This window comes from Aricia agestis, chromosome Z (assembly GCF_905147365.1).
Source record: "Aricia agestis chromosome Z, ilAriAges1.1, whole genome shotgun sequence".
NCBI lineage: Eukaryota > Metazoa > Arthropoda > Insecta > Lepidoptera > Lycaenidae > Aricia > Aricia agestis.
The window spans coordinates 5943389-5960077 of NC_056428.1; the positions used below are offsets into that span (position 1 = coordinate 5943389).

A 16689-nucleotide genomic window follows, 5' to 3' on the forward strand; every position below is an offset into this window, starting at 1 on the left:
AGGCCTGGGGGGTGTCTGAACACCCTCAATCAGACGTGTCTGCCGACGACCAGGCAGACGCCCCCTGACAGAACTGCGGTGGCCCCACATCTCATCGGCCGCAGCGAGTCCCACATACCGCGGTTGTCTTCCCCAGCACTGCCGGGGATGCATAATGGCATTTTTCGAATTAAAAAAAAAAGGTTACCACTCATAATAGTACAAAATATAAGATTTGGTTTTCGAAACAAGAGGTAAGTAGGGATCTATTTAAGTACCTCCGAATTTCTTTATTGGCGTGATTTTTTTAACGGGCTTTGGACCACCACACATTCCCACAACTGTATCTCCTGTGTCGCCAGGATCGACAGCGGTATCCAAACGAAAACCCTTTGATATGATTGAAATTGCCGACCCTAAAAAGCCCTTTATATCAGCCCTTTACATCAGTTATTGTCCCTTCCACGTAGATGTAGGTACTTCTCATTCCGAAGCATCAGCAGTTGACACGATTGCCCTTAAAAGTTGAAGTGCACAAGAATTCAGTAATTGTACCGGCGTGTGAACACACGATATTAACAACTGATTGACTGGAATTACCGTTGTGCAAGTAAAGTTCCTTATTTTTTTTTTAATCTTACAATACATATTTAATGATTTAAATCATCATAAAACAAAAAAAATCTATATCTTATATCTTTAAACGAGTAATTCTTGTATATATGTATATATATAATTGGAATCTCGGAATCGGCTCCAACGATTTTCATGAAATTTAGTATATAGGGGGTTTCGGGGGCGATAAATCGATCTAGCTAGAAATCATTTTTAGAAAATGTCATTTTATTCGTGTTTTATCGAATACCGAGCAAAGCTCGGTCAAATAGCTAGTTTTACTAAAGGAAGAGCGCGTAAGTGCAACTACAACTGTTTTTTTTTTTTTATTAAAGAGAGATTTTTCCTAAAATAAATTATCTTACCTGACATCTGCATGCTTTTCATCAGTTTAGTACGTAGAATAATCTTTTTAAGCAAAACACACACACTTTCGCAATTAAAAGTATAATATAATGTACTTTGTATAATGTACCTGCCTATATGTAATCAAAGATAAAAAAAAAATTGGAAAATTCATTTTAATATTGTAAAAATGTTTAATTTTAATGTTAAAGAGAGTGTTTAAAAACTTTTATTTAACTAAATAACAAATCTATAATATAAAAATGAGTCGCTGAATGTGTTGCTAAGCGCAAAACTCGAGAACGGCAGAACGGATTGGGCTGATTTTAGTCTTGAAATATTCGTAGAAGTCCAGGGAAGGTTTTAAAATGACCTGTGACACGAAGTTCACCGGGACAGCTAGTAACCAATAAAATTAACCAATAAACACTAATCTTTAGACAGACATTATTAAACAATAACAAAACTTAATACCAATGTACCTTATACGCATAATATATGACCTCAATTATAGATGCTTAAAGCCTGTTGTTATTGACCAACCTTACAAATCCACTATAAGTCACAGGTCAGTCTTTGAGGCACTTAAAATTTCATTAAGGTTATTTTTATTACGTACAACTTAATAGGGAAGTTACATTAGAAAATAACATGTAATCTTTTAATGCAATCAATAATAAGTAGCGTCTATTGCTGAAAATTATTGAGGACATCTTTGGAAAAGTTTAATGCCCAGTTTCTAAAGTTTTTTCTATTCATTAGCAATTTTGATTTGCTAACGACAAAGCACTAACCGATGACAACACTCTATCAGGTAATGTTACGAAAAGATCAGAGCAGAGGGCGCTACTAGCATACATACAGTAAATAATCCGACCGAACCCCGACGTGTTGCAAACGTCATTACTCATATCAGAATATTGACAGAAACATTGTCATTTGTCAAACGTCAAACAAAACTTTTTGTTTTAACTGTCTACGCTGGTGCTGCCTCTAACGTGAAAACATTAGAGTGATAAATATATCCTATTGAATAGCTCTGCAATAAACTGTAAGAAACCCCAAAAAGTGAGCATTAATCTAAAGTTTTTAGGGATATCACAAAAAAATTCAAATCCAATAATAAGTTGCATGATTAATTGCTTAATATTTTTAACTAAAAACCTTGAAATATTTAAAATTACACGGTACAATTAATGATGTGACGTCATTATACATTATGTATGTTATTTTAATGTTTTGCATATTCTTTCCGGCGCGCGCGCATGTGTGTTGCGGACATTTTTTCAAGGTTGGTATGCCCCTCTTTCACCATCACTTGCCCGTGAACAAATGCTAATTTTCATACGCATGCCTTACAAACGATTTCCAACTTTATAACAATCCATTTAGGTCTAATTTAGTGCGATAACCCGTGATAACATCCGGTACGAACATCCGTAAGAAGAAAATAGACAATATCAAAGTATCACCAAATATGGACAGTTTTGCTTTCCATTGCGAATAAATCGTAGCTTTTTCTTACTTTGTGTGTAAATTTTGTTTTTCCATTTCCTTACATATAATATAAACTCTTTGTCTAAAGTCTCCTCTACATATCGGCGGACGCGTCGGCAGATTGTATCTGCGGATGCGTCCGCCGATGTGTAGACGGCGGTTTTTGCTTGTCTGTGGTAGGTATTTGACGTCGGCCGATGCATCTGCCACACATCCGTTTGGTGTCGGTTTTTCGACACGGATCAAAGGGATCGAGCGCGAATGCAAGGCGCCTGTCCACACGTCTGCCGATGTATCAGTATTCGACGGAAATTTAGTGGGAGTGGACATGTGTGTTTGTCGTCGAAATGGCTAACATGACCAATGAGGAAACTGCCCCACCATTTTTTTTATTACTCTACTGCAGTACACTTTTAGGGTATAATTATAAGTGCTAATTAAGTATATAGAAGCAGCCGCTACTGTCTCTATATCCATTTTTTGCGGCACGAGTTACGTCTTTCACGATTGAGCACAGACTGATTAACTCGCAGATGTGTGGACGGATCGCAATTTATCCGCAGATATGGTTGCGGATGCATCTCCCGACGCATCCGCCGATATGTAGAGGAGGCATAAGGTCTTATCAACTTAAGGGGGCGGACTAACCCATAATTGTTGATTTTATAATTCATTTTTATACTAATCTTGAAAATAAGCCCCGAATTGTTTCATTTTCTAAACATAGATACTACATTATATTTACAAGAATTGGATCTGAGCGAAAACACGATATCTTAAAATTTTCTCGATATTTCATATATATTGCCATAACCGTGCATTAAACAGCTAAGTTAGTATTTTAGTTACACACTGTATAAAATTCTATCATTGAGAATCTGACCTAGCAGATTTTTAAAATGTTGTATTATTTATTGAGTTAAGTCGCCCTCTGTCGTTGGTGCAGGATTAACGACATTCTGTAACTATTTTTTTTTTATTTTAATTAAACCTAAATGTAATCTAGATAATGTACTTAAAGAAACCCAGATCTAATTGCTAATTGTAAGTATTTTATCTAAATTAAGTACAAAGTTGCAACCCTATGAAATAGAAGTTCAGCCCTATTGTTTTTGTAAAAAACTTATCAAGATGGGATAGGTATTGCTAAGTACTAAATACTAAGTAAAGCTGATTCGTTGAAATGAAATAAAAAAAGATAGTAACCAAAAACTATAACTAAAACATTTGATTTTAAGATCGCTTGTATACTACAAAAGAAACTCACAGACCACAGTAAGTACAGTCTGTCAAAAAAGTCATGAAATTAAAAAGTGGCAACATCGTAGTGTCATCCCTTTTTTCTTAGATTGATTTGAAAGGGATGATACTACGATGTTGCCACTTTTTAATTTCATGACTTTTACTTTGACTGACTTTGACAGACTGTACATATTCGCAATACAACCTCTTCTGTAAGATGCATTTTTCATCTCCCTCCGTACAATGGTAATGAGGGAGATAGTAATGGTTAATGTGTATGCTAAGTAACTGCATTCAGAACGGTTGTCACTGATAACACTTACAAGCAATTTCTAGAATCTAGATGGCTAAAGAAAAAGACGAACAATACTGTAACACTAGCAATCTTATATCTTTAAACGAGCAATTCTTGTATACATATCTTAATATATATATTTCTTGTGTGCGTGTGTATGTGACTGAACTCCTCCTAAACGACTGGACCAATTTTGATGAAATTTTTTGTGTGTGTTCGTGGAGATTCGAGAATGGTTTAGATTTACAGTTTGGTCTACTGGAAAATGTTTTTTCAATTAATTTCTTATTTAAAAGGAGTTGTTGATTTTGGAATGTTTTACATTAGATCCGGCGGACGGCGCTATCATCGCATTCAATATTATTCTATTTCAATTTTAGTTTGTCCTGACAGATGGTGCTACGATTAATTTGAAAAAAATTTTGTTATTCAATTCATGTGCTGATTAAAATATTAAATAAATAACACATAGGCTACAATTTTAACCGACTTTCAAAATGGGGGAGGTGTTATGTTCGTTTTCTTATATTCAACGATTACTCCGCCGTTTGTTAACCGATTTTCAAAATTTTTCTTTTGGTATATAGGGTATCATCCCAATTTGGTATTATATTCAGAAAAGTGGTGATCTGATGAAGGATCCATAAGTAATCGAGGGAACTCCTCAAAACTTATAGGGAAACATATGGTGACTTCGGTTTCGTGAGAAGTATTCTAAGCATATGCTACCAACAAGTAAGATTTTGCACCGAGATATACCTGGTATACCGTGGTTCGGAAGGTGCTGAGAGAATTCCTGATTCTTTATAGATACAAGTTTGGGAGTTTCGGCGTTGTTTTAAGAACAGAAAGCATATGCTACTATGCAAATTACATTCTTCATCATCATCATCATCATCATCATCACTACCATATTATACCATTTCATAGTCTTTTAGATCGAGACTCGAGTTTGTCAAGCGATAATTAAAAAAAAATCTATATCTACCTAATATTATAAACCTGAAGAGTATGTTTGCTTGAACGCGTCAATCTCAGAAACTACAGGTCCGATTAAAAAACTTATCTCAGTGTTAGATAGATCATTTATCGAGTAAGACTCATCATTTATCGAGAAGGTTATATTATATTATTACTCTAAGACTAATACGACAGAAGAAACTCAGGAAAATGTGGGAAAAACAGGGGAAATATTTTTATGGGAAAATGTACCTACGGATTCTGTAAAATTTTTAATTTACGCGGGCGAAGCCGCGCGGGACATCTAGTATATAAATATATATTTGGAATCTCGGAATCGGCTCCAACGATTTTCATGAAATTTAGTATATATAGGGGGTTTCGGGGCCGATAAATCGATCTAGCTAGGAATCATTTTTAGAAAATGTCATTTTATTCGTGTTTTATCGAATACCGAGCAAAGCTCGGTCAAACAGCTAGTATTACTTATAGACAGTTACACTTGTGGTTACACATTCAATCTGACATCAGTTCAGTCCATCAATCCGTGATTGACGTCAGACTGATGACCGAAAAGTACATACTAAAAAAATGATCAGTCAATCCGTGGGTTAGACGTTCAGTTTCGCGACAATCTTTACCAGATTGATGGACTGATCACTGAACTAATGAGAAACTGAACGTGTAACCTACGTCATAGAGTGCAGAGAAACCAATATTATTTAAAGCTAGATGATACGGTGATCTTCGTATTACTTCCCTCCTAATTTCTCCAGTCATTACGTAGGAAAATCGGGTTAGAAATGCAAATGAACCGAGAAAGCGAAATTTTGGATATTCCGTGGGGGATCACTAGAAAAGCTTCAGTTCAAATTGTCGACCAAAATAACCTTGTGGATTTTCCGCCATCTTGAAAATAGGTTCAATTCAGTTTTTTCATCATAACTCGGTTCCCCGTCGAAATACGATTTTTTTTGGTTTATTCGAGTTCGAGTCCAGAGAAAGAATAGTAGTTTCTACTTTCTATCGCGGATAAATGTAAAAACGGACTACTGTTCCTCGAGATAAAGAAGTTGCGCGACTTGCGGGCAACATTTTGTCAACCTACCTCGGCATCCATAAACCAGGTTTAGATATGATAGCTACGAATTTTTAAGAGCTCTAAATTATGGTATTTACAATAAACTAGAACTTTAGAAAAAATCCCTACAGTTAGTTTGCTTCATACTAAGAGCTTGGTGGTACAAAAATTAGCACAAGATTTTCTCTAATGCGAGATTAGATTCAATTAACCCACTAAGGTACTACCACACAGCAATTACTGAACTCAATTTGATGATTATTAAGCACTTGTAATACTGCCCTTCGCAAAAAGAAAGTATAATAGGTTTGTGGTCATTTATAAATCGTTTATGGATAATTAGTTTTACCTACTTCCGTAAAATGGAAGTGGATGCTAAAACCTAAAGGCATGTGCGTTGGGCTATGATGAATTACCATGATTGTAAAGCTGTCTATAGCACGCACAACTCACGAAGATTATGGGCAATTGAAGGCGAATACAAGCCTATATAAGTTCCTGAGATCGTAGCCAACACGTATTTTTTATCGCTTCTTTATTAGAATCGCCGATCAAAAATTTATGGAATGGACATAAGCGTTCGATAATATGAAGTCGACATTCGTCTTCGTCAATTCGGCGATTCAACGATAAAGAAAACTTTGGCTAGGGGCTACAATAATAGTATTAATCCTTATGTGTACGCTGGTCTTGTTGGAAGGAAATATCAGGCAACATCTAGCTATGTACTAAAACTTGGTAAAAAATAACCATAATTTTGATTGATTCAGTAAGTTGTAACGTACTCGTATATACTGTGTACATACGTGCGTGATACACGTAAAGTTCAGTTATTTCCCAGCAAAAGTAACCAGTTTTTAAACCAACTTTACTTCTTTCTACACGGTAAGATTTCCCTTCAACGATTATATTGTTGTATTCTTTAGCATTTTATAAAATGTGTCTTAAATTTAATTTAATTATAATTAACCGATTCCGATTACATGGCTGGCTACAGCCTGTTTTTGGTAGAAAAGACTAGTGTTCTTAAGACGCTCCCCCTACGGAGATGCCGTAATTTACCGTTTTTAGAGTCTTATTAACTCATAATTTTGAAAGCTTTAAAATTTTAATAAAAATACAGCAATAATCTTCAGCATAATATATATATCTAATTCCTTTCTCCGTTATTAAATGTTAATAATTCAAAATTTTGACATAAGCCCCATACATAAATCTTCATTAAATTGAAGATTAATCATAATTAAAAGTGTCAGCACGGCGGTTAGTCATTAGAAGTTGGTGGTGGAAGTCGGAAGTTGGAACCGAATGGCCCAACCATTCAACAGCTACAGGGGAAGATTCTTTCAGAGCTTTTAGGGTAATTTCACACTACTAACTAATCGCATCGTCAGTGATTTCTCGCAGACGTGTGTACTCCGATTCTACAAAATATTTAAAACACCCACCCAGCTTCCCCCTAAAATTTGCAAATTAGTGTAATGTATTTTATAATGTAAATACATGCCAATTAAACGATTTCTGATTAATATTACCGGTCGGCCCTAACTATCGCCTCAAGCAGACCTCAAGTAAGCTTTGTCTCGAAGATTTCTCGCGCAAAAGAACCATGTCAAATGACAGTCAAGTGTTTGTCGGGAAAACTGTAAAGATGACTCAACCGCATTTCTCTTGCGTTTATTCTAAGCACAAACTGTATGGTAAAACGATATTTAATCGGCACTTAAAATGGAGTTTCCTCAACTATGACACTACGAAACGTGCGGGTAGATGCATGTTTTTTTATGAAAGTGGACTAGTTATTTTCTTTCTATAAATTGCTAGATCAATTTGTTGGACACTTAATTCTATTAGAGATGCCGCTTTATGGAATGCTTTCTCCAAAGTTATACAATAACTGTAAACATCCGTTCTTAGTTCTTACCTTCTCTTAGGCAATTCCGTTAAACACTGATACACTGCACTACTAATTCGTCTCACAACACGCAGGTCAACACAAAAGTACACAAACACAGCACTGTCTATAAACACTAGACGAGGATTTTCGAATTTTGAAAGGTGCGCGTGCGGCGGCAAAAAATGGCGGCGCAAGCGTACCACTCTCTCCTCCCTCTATCGCGCGAATGGCGAGCGGCGGCGCCGGGCGCGGGCGAACGGAGCGGCGCGGCGACCGGCGTTCACTTCGCTTTGCGTTTTCTTCGCAGAATCTAGTCGCATGGCAACTACAAGTTCTGTATCTTTTTACCTCCGAACAATCCTTATGGGTACAACATAAGCACCACTTTAGAACAGAATCTGTGTGCACTGTATGAAAATGCCGCAAGATTTCGAGACATTAATTTAATTTAGTAACTTCGGTATTGCGCTTAAGCCTACGACAAAAACGCTATTGCAGTTATACAAGCTCGCTCTTTTGTATTGCAATATATTTTGTAATGAACGAAAATACATTAAATTGGTGCTTGGTAATACCATTAACCATTCGAGAATTGCGCCTAAAAATTAAAAGCATTGAACTAAAATGTTTATTTTCGTCCGTGTTTAACACTATGTCAGTGCTATAATCGTAACAAAAGCACCTTGCTAATGAAAGTTGGCAAAGAATACTAGACCGAATAGGTATTCTAATTTTAAACCTTACAACCCTTAAAACCACGGACTAGAAAAGGGCATTTTTCTATTCCGAGTTTAAAATATATCTTCATTTGTAAAGTCAGACTCATATTTTATAGATATTATCTAATTTGCAATAAGTTACCACTTAAGTTTTAACATCTAAGGTGATTTACTTATAATGGTATTTTGTAATTTCTGGCCTGACGGTAATAGGTTAAAGTAGTACCTACTTATTGTAAATAACGATTCTCGCCTCACAAAATTTCAAATTGAATAACAAATACACATAATACCCGTATGAACTCGTAGTATTAAATATTTTAAGTTCAGAATCACTCAGCTGGTATTATCAGCATCCTTACCAAACTAAGACCTAGATAACAACTGATTGATCTAGATAAACTAAAAAAATTAAATTTAGAAACAAAAAATACTTAGTACAAAATCATAATTTGGTGAAGTACAGAATGTTACGTGTAGTAAAACGGTCAATTTATGTAACGAGATAATAACTAACATTATCATGACCTACTTACTATGAGTATTACAATTTACAGCACTAATATTAATGTACTTAAGCCACAGACACTATGACTACTTAGTTCTTCTACTCGTACTCAGGGCTCCGATTCTCATACTTCGAATTGCCCCTCGATTTGGTAGATTTGAGCGTTACAACTTACAGCCAATATTATAATTAAACTAGCTATTTGACCGAGCTTTGCTCGGTATTCGATAAAACATGAATAAAATGTCATTTTCTAAAAATGATTCCTAGCTAGATCGATTTATCGCCCCCGAAACCCCCTATATACTAAATTTCATGAAAATCGTTGGAGCCGGTTCCGAGATTCCAATTATATATATACAAGAATTGCTCGTTTAATGATATAAGATTAACCCTCCGTGCACCACGTGGATAAAAGTTACACTGTGAACCACGTGGGGTTTCTCAAACCCCAAGACTTATCTAGGCAAGGAAATCGTAATTTGTATTTATTTGTTTATTTTACTAAAAATAACTATTTTTTGTCTATTTTATTGTAACATAAAATAATATCGAGTGAAATAACATTTTCATTCCTACAGCCAAAAATAATAATGTAGTAATCTTTTACCAAGTAAGACGCCATAATATGGCATTAAGTTCGCCATTGTACATTGTGCAAAAAGTATAAATAAATAAATAAATAAATCTATCTATATATAAAAAAACTCAAAGGTGACTGACTGATTGACATAGTGACCTACCACGCACAGCCCAAACCACTGGACGGATCGGGCTGAAATTTGGCATGCGGGTAGATATTATGACGTAGGCATCCGCTAAGAAAGGATTTTGATAAATTCCAACCCCAAGGGGTTAAAATAGGGGATGAAAGTTTGTACATAATAATACTTCTTAACGCGAGCGAAGCCGCGGGCAAAAGCTCGTAAAACATAGACTCTTCGTCGGGCTGGCTCCAACAAATAAACAGTTTCCTTTTATTTTTCATATTCCAAATTTTAATCCTTCGATCGTGGATTCTTGGAAATCTATTGTTATTCTATTGTGTCTCGCTCACCGGTGAGCTTATGGGGCTTGATGGGATAACAGGCATACACATAATATAACATTAACCTAATATAGCCAGTCTACATGATAAGTATTGAGGCAGGTTTTTTTTTTTTTTTTTTTTTTTTATGTAATAAGGGGGCAAACGAGCAAACGGGTCACCTGATGGAAAGCAACTTCCGTCGCCCATGGACACTCGCAGCATCAGAAGAGCTGCAGGTGCGTTGCCGGCCTTTTAAGAGGGAATAGGGTAATAGCGGAGGGTAGGGATGGGAAGGGAAAGGAAGGGAATAGGGGAGGGTAGGGAAGGGAATAAGGTAGGAGATTGGGCCTCCGGTAAACTCACTCACTCGGCGAAACACAGCGCAAGCGCTGTTTTACGCCGGTTTTCTGTGAGAACGTGGTATTTCTCCGGTCGAGCCGGCCCATTCGTGCCGAAGCATGGCTCTCCCACGTTGAAATCAGTACTTTTTAGGGTTCCATACCTAAAGGGTAAAAAACGGGACCCTATTACTAAGACTTCGTTGTCTGTCCGTCTGTATGTCTCCAGGCTGTAATCCTTAGTTTTATGTGTACTTTAATATTTAATATTAATAATAATACAAAATAAAAAATTAAGAGGGGATCCCATACAAAAAACACTGGCCTAATTTTTCTCTATAATGGTACGAAACCCTTCTTGCGCGAGTCCGACTCGCACTTGACCGATTTTACTTTTTAAAATAAAAGTGTGCACGGTATGTGTAAGCACTGAGCAAAAAGGTACATTATTGTGCTCACACCCGTATTTGAATTTTCAATTTATCTTTCTGAATTTGAACACCTCTGTCCTCTTTATTGATGTTGGTAAACCTGGTGGTTCAGGAGCTGCTTCGCCAAGAAATTCGCGAAAGCGCTTACGAAAGCCTCTCGGAATCCGTAGAATATCTTTGCGATTTTTAAATCTTTTTCTATCGAAGTCACGCTTAATTTGTCCTTAAACGTGTCCACGAATGCTAATTAAGTCGAAACAAATTCAAATACCCAGGAAATACAGATTTTTTCACATTTCACAATACTATGTGATAATAATGATGATGAATGAAAATGTGGGGTTTGTAGGAACCCAGCACACTTTGTGCACATCAGCTGTTCTTTACATCGGTGACGCAAATGCTAAACCACTGCCGCTAAATGGTAAGGCAACGTTATGACGTTGCCTTATCATTTAGCGGCAGTACCAAATGGAGTACAAAACTCCAGCTACCTACTTAAAGAGTCAAAAAACCACACGAATTTATAAAAAGTTATGAGGATTTTTGTACGTCTGAGGTTTGTGAAACCCCACATGGTGCACGGAGGGTTAGTTAAAATAATTTAGTTAATTAATTACAGCACTAATACTAATGTACCTACTTATGCCACTGCAGAACGAAGTACTTGAGTTGTACTAGTATTCAGGGGTCCGATTCCTATACCTCGAATTGCGCCTCGATTTGGTACTTTAGAGTGTTACGGGCTACGGCACTAATAATAATGTAATTTTAGGGCCCGATTCGACCAAACTTGAAGTTATACGAGTACCTTTAATTTACTCTAGGATATTATCGTTTGCATTTTACCAAGTTACTCAAAGAGCATGATATAAAATGTCAATTATAGTTCACAATGACACCGACCGTAACAGTTGACACCCTGTTGTGCAACTATTCTCAGTTTAATATTTACTCCACCAAAATAGCCCGTGTAAATATTTACTCCCGTGTAATTACCTCATTCTTGGATTAGAAGTTGGAAAAACGCAAAACCAGCTTACTCTTAGATCAGGAAACAGTTATACTCGAGTAAAATTTTACTCCAGTTTGGTCGAATCCGCCCTTAGTGACAGAAGTGCTATGTGCCAGAAGCTGTGATACTTTGTTTTATTACTAGTATTGAGGTGTCCGATTCTTATACCTCCAATGGTGCCTCCATTTTGGTCAATTGAATAATTAATAATACTTAATTATATTATTATTGTTATTTTCTAAAAATATTATCACGTTCACAATGCAACTGTTACTCAAAATATTTAACAAAACTTACTTTTGTAATAGTTGTCGATAAGCCAAAGACGTAAGAGCACGTAGGACTTTATTGTATTACGTTTAACGTTGTACAAGTACATAATATTAGAATCAAGATGTGATTTTTGTGACAGGCATTACAGATTTTTCTAATTATTAAGAGAAATCAAACCATCCATAATATACTTACCCTCTGTTTCACCACTTCCTGATAAAGTGCCGGATAGGCTATCCACAACTTTTTTGACAGATTTTCCATACTTTATCTGTCAATCTAAGTGGTGGATAGCCTATCCGGCACTTATCAGGAAGTGGTGAAACAGACCCTTAATATTATAAATGCGAAAGTGTGTCTGTCTCTCGGTCTGTTACCTCTTCACGCTCAAAACGCTGAACCGATTTTGCTGGAATTTGGTATGAAGATACTTTGAGTCTCGGGAAAGGACATATGATACTTCTTATCCCGTAAAAATGTACGGTTCCCGCACGATAAACGAATTTTGGCGCAACGAAATTGCGGGCGTCATCTAGTAGGATATAAAGAAAAAGCAAGCTAGAACTGATAGCACGTATACAGTATACAGCAGCCTTTCCCAAAGTGGGCGATAATTACGCCCCCTTGTGGGCGCTGAAGGTCTGAATGGGGCGGTGTGGGACCCAGAGGCGGTGTGGGACCCAGAAAAAAATGGGGGCGTTGTGTAGAGGCTTGGGGGGTGATTTATTTAATCAGGATGCATTTTAAATTGAAACAATGGGGGCGCTAAAATATAATTTGTTTTTAAAGTGGGCGTTAGACAAAATAAGTTTGGGAACCTCTAGTATATAATAATAATAATAAATAATATAATAATAATATAGCAAGGAGACAGGTAGAGTTTCCTAATTTTACTTGTTGCGTGACCGAACTTTAGTTTTTTTTTACAATATGTAGTTTAGGTCTTCTATGGGCTCATATCCTTTTTCTGTCGCTTTTGTAATAATTTGTTCGCGTACAAGGTTTATAAATTATTATAGTTTACAACTAGCTACATTCAAATGATAAAACAAAACAAGATATTGTATGTGTCTGTATGTAGGTCGTCCGTAATGCAGGGTGAGCACGGACAGTGTCGCGTCCGGTGCCGGGACTGTGTCCGTTGTTGTACGTCACGTCCCTTCGGACGTCACGTCTGTTCGTACTTCACGTCACGTCAAAATCGGAATACAACTTTTAAAGATATGATAAGCGTAGTATGTGGCATAATTATTTAAGCTAGAGAACCGGTCTTAATTTTACCGAAAACACGTTATTTTAAATTTTTCAAAGATTTAAGCAAAGAAAATGTTAAATCAATGACATTATTTTGTTATTATAGGAACGTCATACAATGCAAGTTAGGTGTACTTAGTTATTATAATTAACATGTAAATTAGTTACATGTTAGTAAATAAAGTTACCTCTTAGGCTCTTATACAACATGTTACAAGTTGTGTACAATTAAATTAATAAAATTAGCCATTTACTAGATATTTGCATAATGAGTTCCTTAATCCTTTATTATTATTACAAATATGTAGGAATGTTACATACGTACTCAACAATTCAAAACAACTTCTAGATCGCGAAAATATTAAGTACAAAATATTCTTTTCGCTTGTATAATCGAAGAAATTGATTCAGAGGCCTTAATTATTAAGAGAGGCCTTAATTATTCGGTGGGGTAATGTTAAGGCTTCGGCCAAACCTCCGACAGTATCGCGGGACGCGAGCGAGACGCGGGACAAGAGCGTCTGCAACGCGAAACACTGGCCTGGTTTCATTGGAACCAGAGTGCTCTTGTGTATTGCACACACACTTGGGCATTATGAAATGACTTCTGCTCTACTGGCCTGGTTTCATTGAAACCAGAGTGCTATTGTGTATTGCGCACACACTTGGGCACTTAAAAATTACTCCTGCGTAACGTGCTCTTGTGTATTGCGCACACACTTGGGGACTATTAAATTACTCCTGCATAACTGGCCTAGTTTCATTGAAACCAGAGTGCTCTTGTGTATTGCGCACACACTTGGGCGCTATAAAATTACTCCTGAGTATCTAATCTGGTTTCAGAACGCGTCGTGGCCGTTTTATTAGGGCCACAACACGGATTCGCGTCGTGGCTGTTTTTTAATGCTCAGAACGCGTCACGACACGAATTTCGCTTTGTGGTATTTCTGTGATTACCAAAGTCGTGGCCGTTTTCACTATGACCACAACGCGTTGTGAGCCATTTTTTCGCTCACTGAGCGTTTTCGGTCTTTGAACGTTACATAATATATTGTATACATAATATTATATAGAAATATTATTCTAATATAAATACATATTTATATGGCAATACAACGTTTGCCGGGTCAGCTAGTTTCTTAGTTCCTACATCACGGGCCACGACAAGCCGGTGCCGGCGTAAAAGCAATGGAAACAGCGATAAGTGATGGCCACCGTTCACCAGTTATTATAGTGATGTATTATAGTTACATCATCACCAAAATATCGATCAGCGCAACATCACTTACGGTGAAAGATCGTTACGTGCGGCAGATTAGCACCTGCCTGTTTTGAAACTGCAAAAGAAAAATTAAGAATAATTAATAGATAATCTGATTATCTGACCGATATTAAAAAACCGCAACGGTTTGATGGTTGCCCCATTCCGCAGCCCCCGTATCTTTGAAGCTCACTCGCGATATACTACATCATACATGCCTATTCTTAATTATTAGGGTTCCATACCCCAAGGGTAAAAACGGGACCCTACTTATTACTGGGACTTCGTTGTCTGTCCGTCTGTCTGTCTCAAGGTTGTATTTCAAGAACCGCTATAGCTAGACTTCTGATTTTTTTACAGATTGTGTATTTCTGTTGCCGCTATAACAACAAATACTAAAAACGAAATAAAATAAATATTCAAAACCGAAAAATCACATATTTTTTGTATGGGAACAACAAATGTGATTTTTTCGGCCTTTTTTTCTCTACATTATCAATAATGCAAACAGGTAGGCACTTGATTTTTTTACAAAGTCCTTTGTAATATGTGTACTTGATATTTAATTAAAGTGCACATATTATTAATTATAATATTAAAATAAAATAACAATTTAAGAGGGGCTCCCACACAAAAACACAATTTTTGGCCTATTTGTGCTCTATAACGGTACGGAACCCTTCGTGCGCGAGTCCGGCTCGCACTTGGCCGATTATTTTAGTCAAATGTCTTGTATACTTACTTTAAGGCCCTATAATATGTCCTAGGGTATTTTGTCCTGAACCTATTCCTATATCTAAAGCTTCTTAGGTCATCCTACGGTTTATTGGCTAATGGTAGGTCAAATGTCACAATCTAGATTCATGCGGGCTGGACTGGTTTGGTCCGGTTATCCAAGTTCACTTGAGTACTTATAGTAAACTAGAGGTTTAAAGAGCTGAGTATTATACTTGATATTGTAATTTTTTACCCATAGATGCTATTGTGGGTACCGTACATTTTTCCGAAATAAAAACTATACAGTATATTCTGGCCGGGACTCAAAGTCATTTCCATACCTTTTATTTAAAACGGTTTTACGCTAAGACTAAAGAGGTTACATACAAACACACTTACGCATTCGTATGGATAAAAATAAACCTCCTTCTTTTTTGGATAGCGATTAAAAATTGACGTTTTCCATTCACGTTTCACGCTCAAAGCTTGACTGTTTAGTCAAAAAGCATTACATAATAATAGAGTTAGAACTTATTTAGATCAACAATTCGCAAACATCACGAAGTTCTAAACAAATACAACGCCGAAAGCGTGGAAAATTGTCCACTTATTGGAACGCTAAAGAAAGTCGACAATCCAATATTGAGTTCCAACTTCCAAGAAGTTTTATGTAATATTTTTTAGACTCATAAGTCATAAGTCATAACCTCGTCATAACTTAAAAATTGCAATTTCAGATTTTTGGAACTAAAAAAATTCTTAGCGGCGTTGTGCTCAGTCAAGACTCAAGACACCCAGAACTGATCAAGAATTCCTAAGACAGCGCGAGAGAGTTAGAGTTTCTTCTCTTTCTACAGTACTAAGTAAATATTTATATGCCTGCTCTGCTGTTTCGTTTTAATTTTAGCCGGTACTCCCGGAATGCCATTTTTTTTCTAACTTGCCTACTTTCAAAATCCAAATTCAATGCTGAACTTGTCGAATGCAACTTGAATAAAGTATGTTCGTCGCTAAAAGGTCTGTACCTGACGCCGACTTAGTCTATTCGACCCTGACAGATATTGTGACCTCATTAGATATTGGTTCTACAACAACTTTGAAGTTCTTGTCTTTAAAAGTATTGCCATTAATCTATATTCGAAATAGGCTTTGAAGAAACCAAAAAAGCAAAAAAATGTTACGTTAAAAACATTACCTCGATCTAAAGTCTAAAGGGACTAAATCGAACAATG

At 36.5% G+C, this 16689-nt stretch overlaps 1 protein-coding gene across 2 annotated transcripts in view; it reads right to left on the minus strand.

Annotated features, from left to right (window-relative positions):
- LOC121738562 overlaps positions 1–8137 on the minus strand; it is a 160894-nt gene extending 152757 nt beyond the window's left edge. For both annotated transcript variants that reach the window (XM_042130715.1, XM_042130716.1), the window contains exon 1: positions 7939–8137. The gene's annotated coding sequence lies outside the window, so the exon portion shown is untranslated. The remainder of the gene's footprint in view (positions 1–7938) is intronic.
- Positions 8138–16689: the final 8552 nt, after the last annotated feature.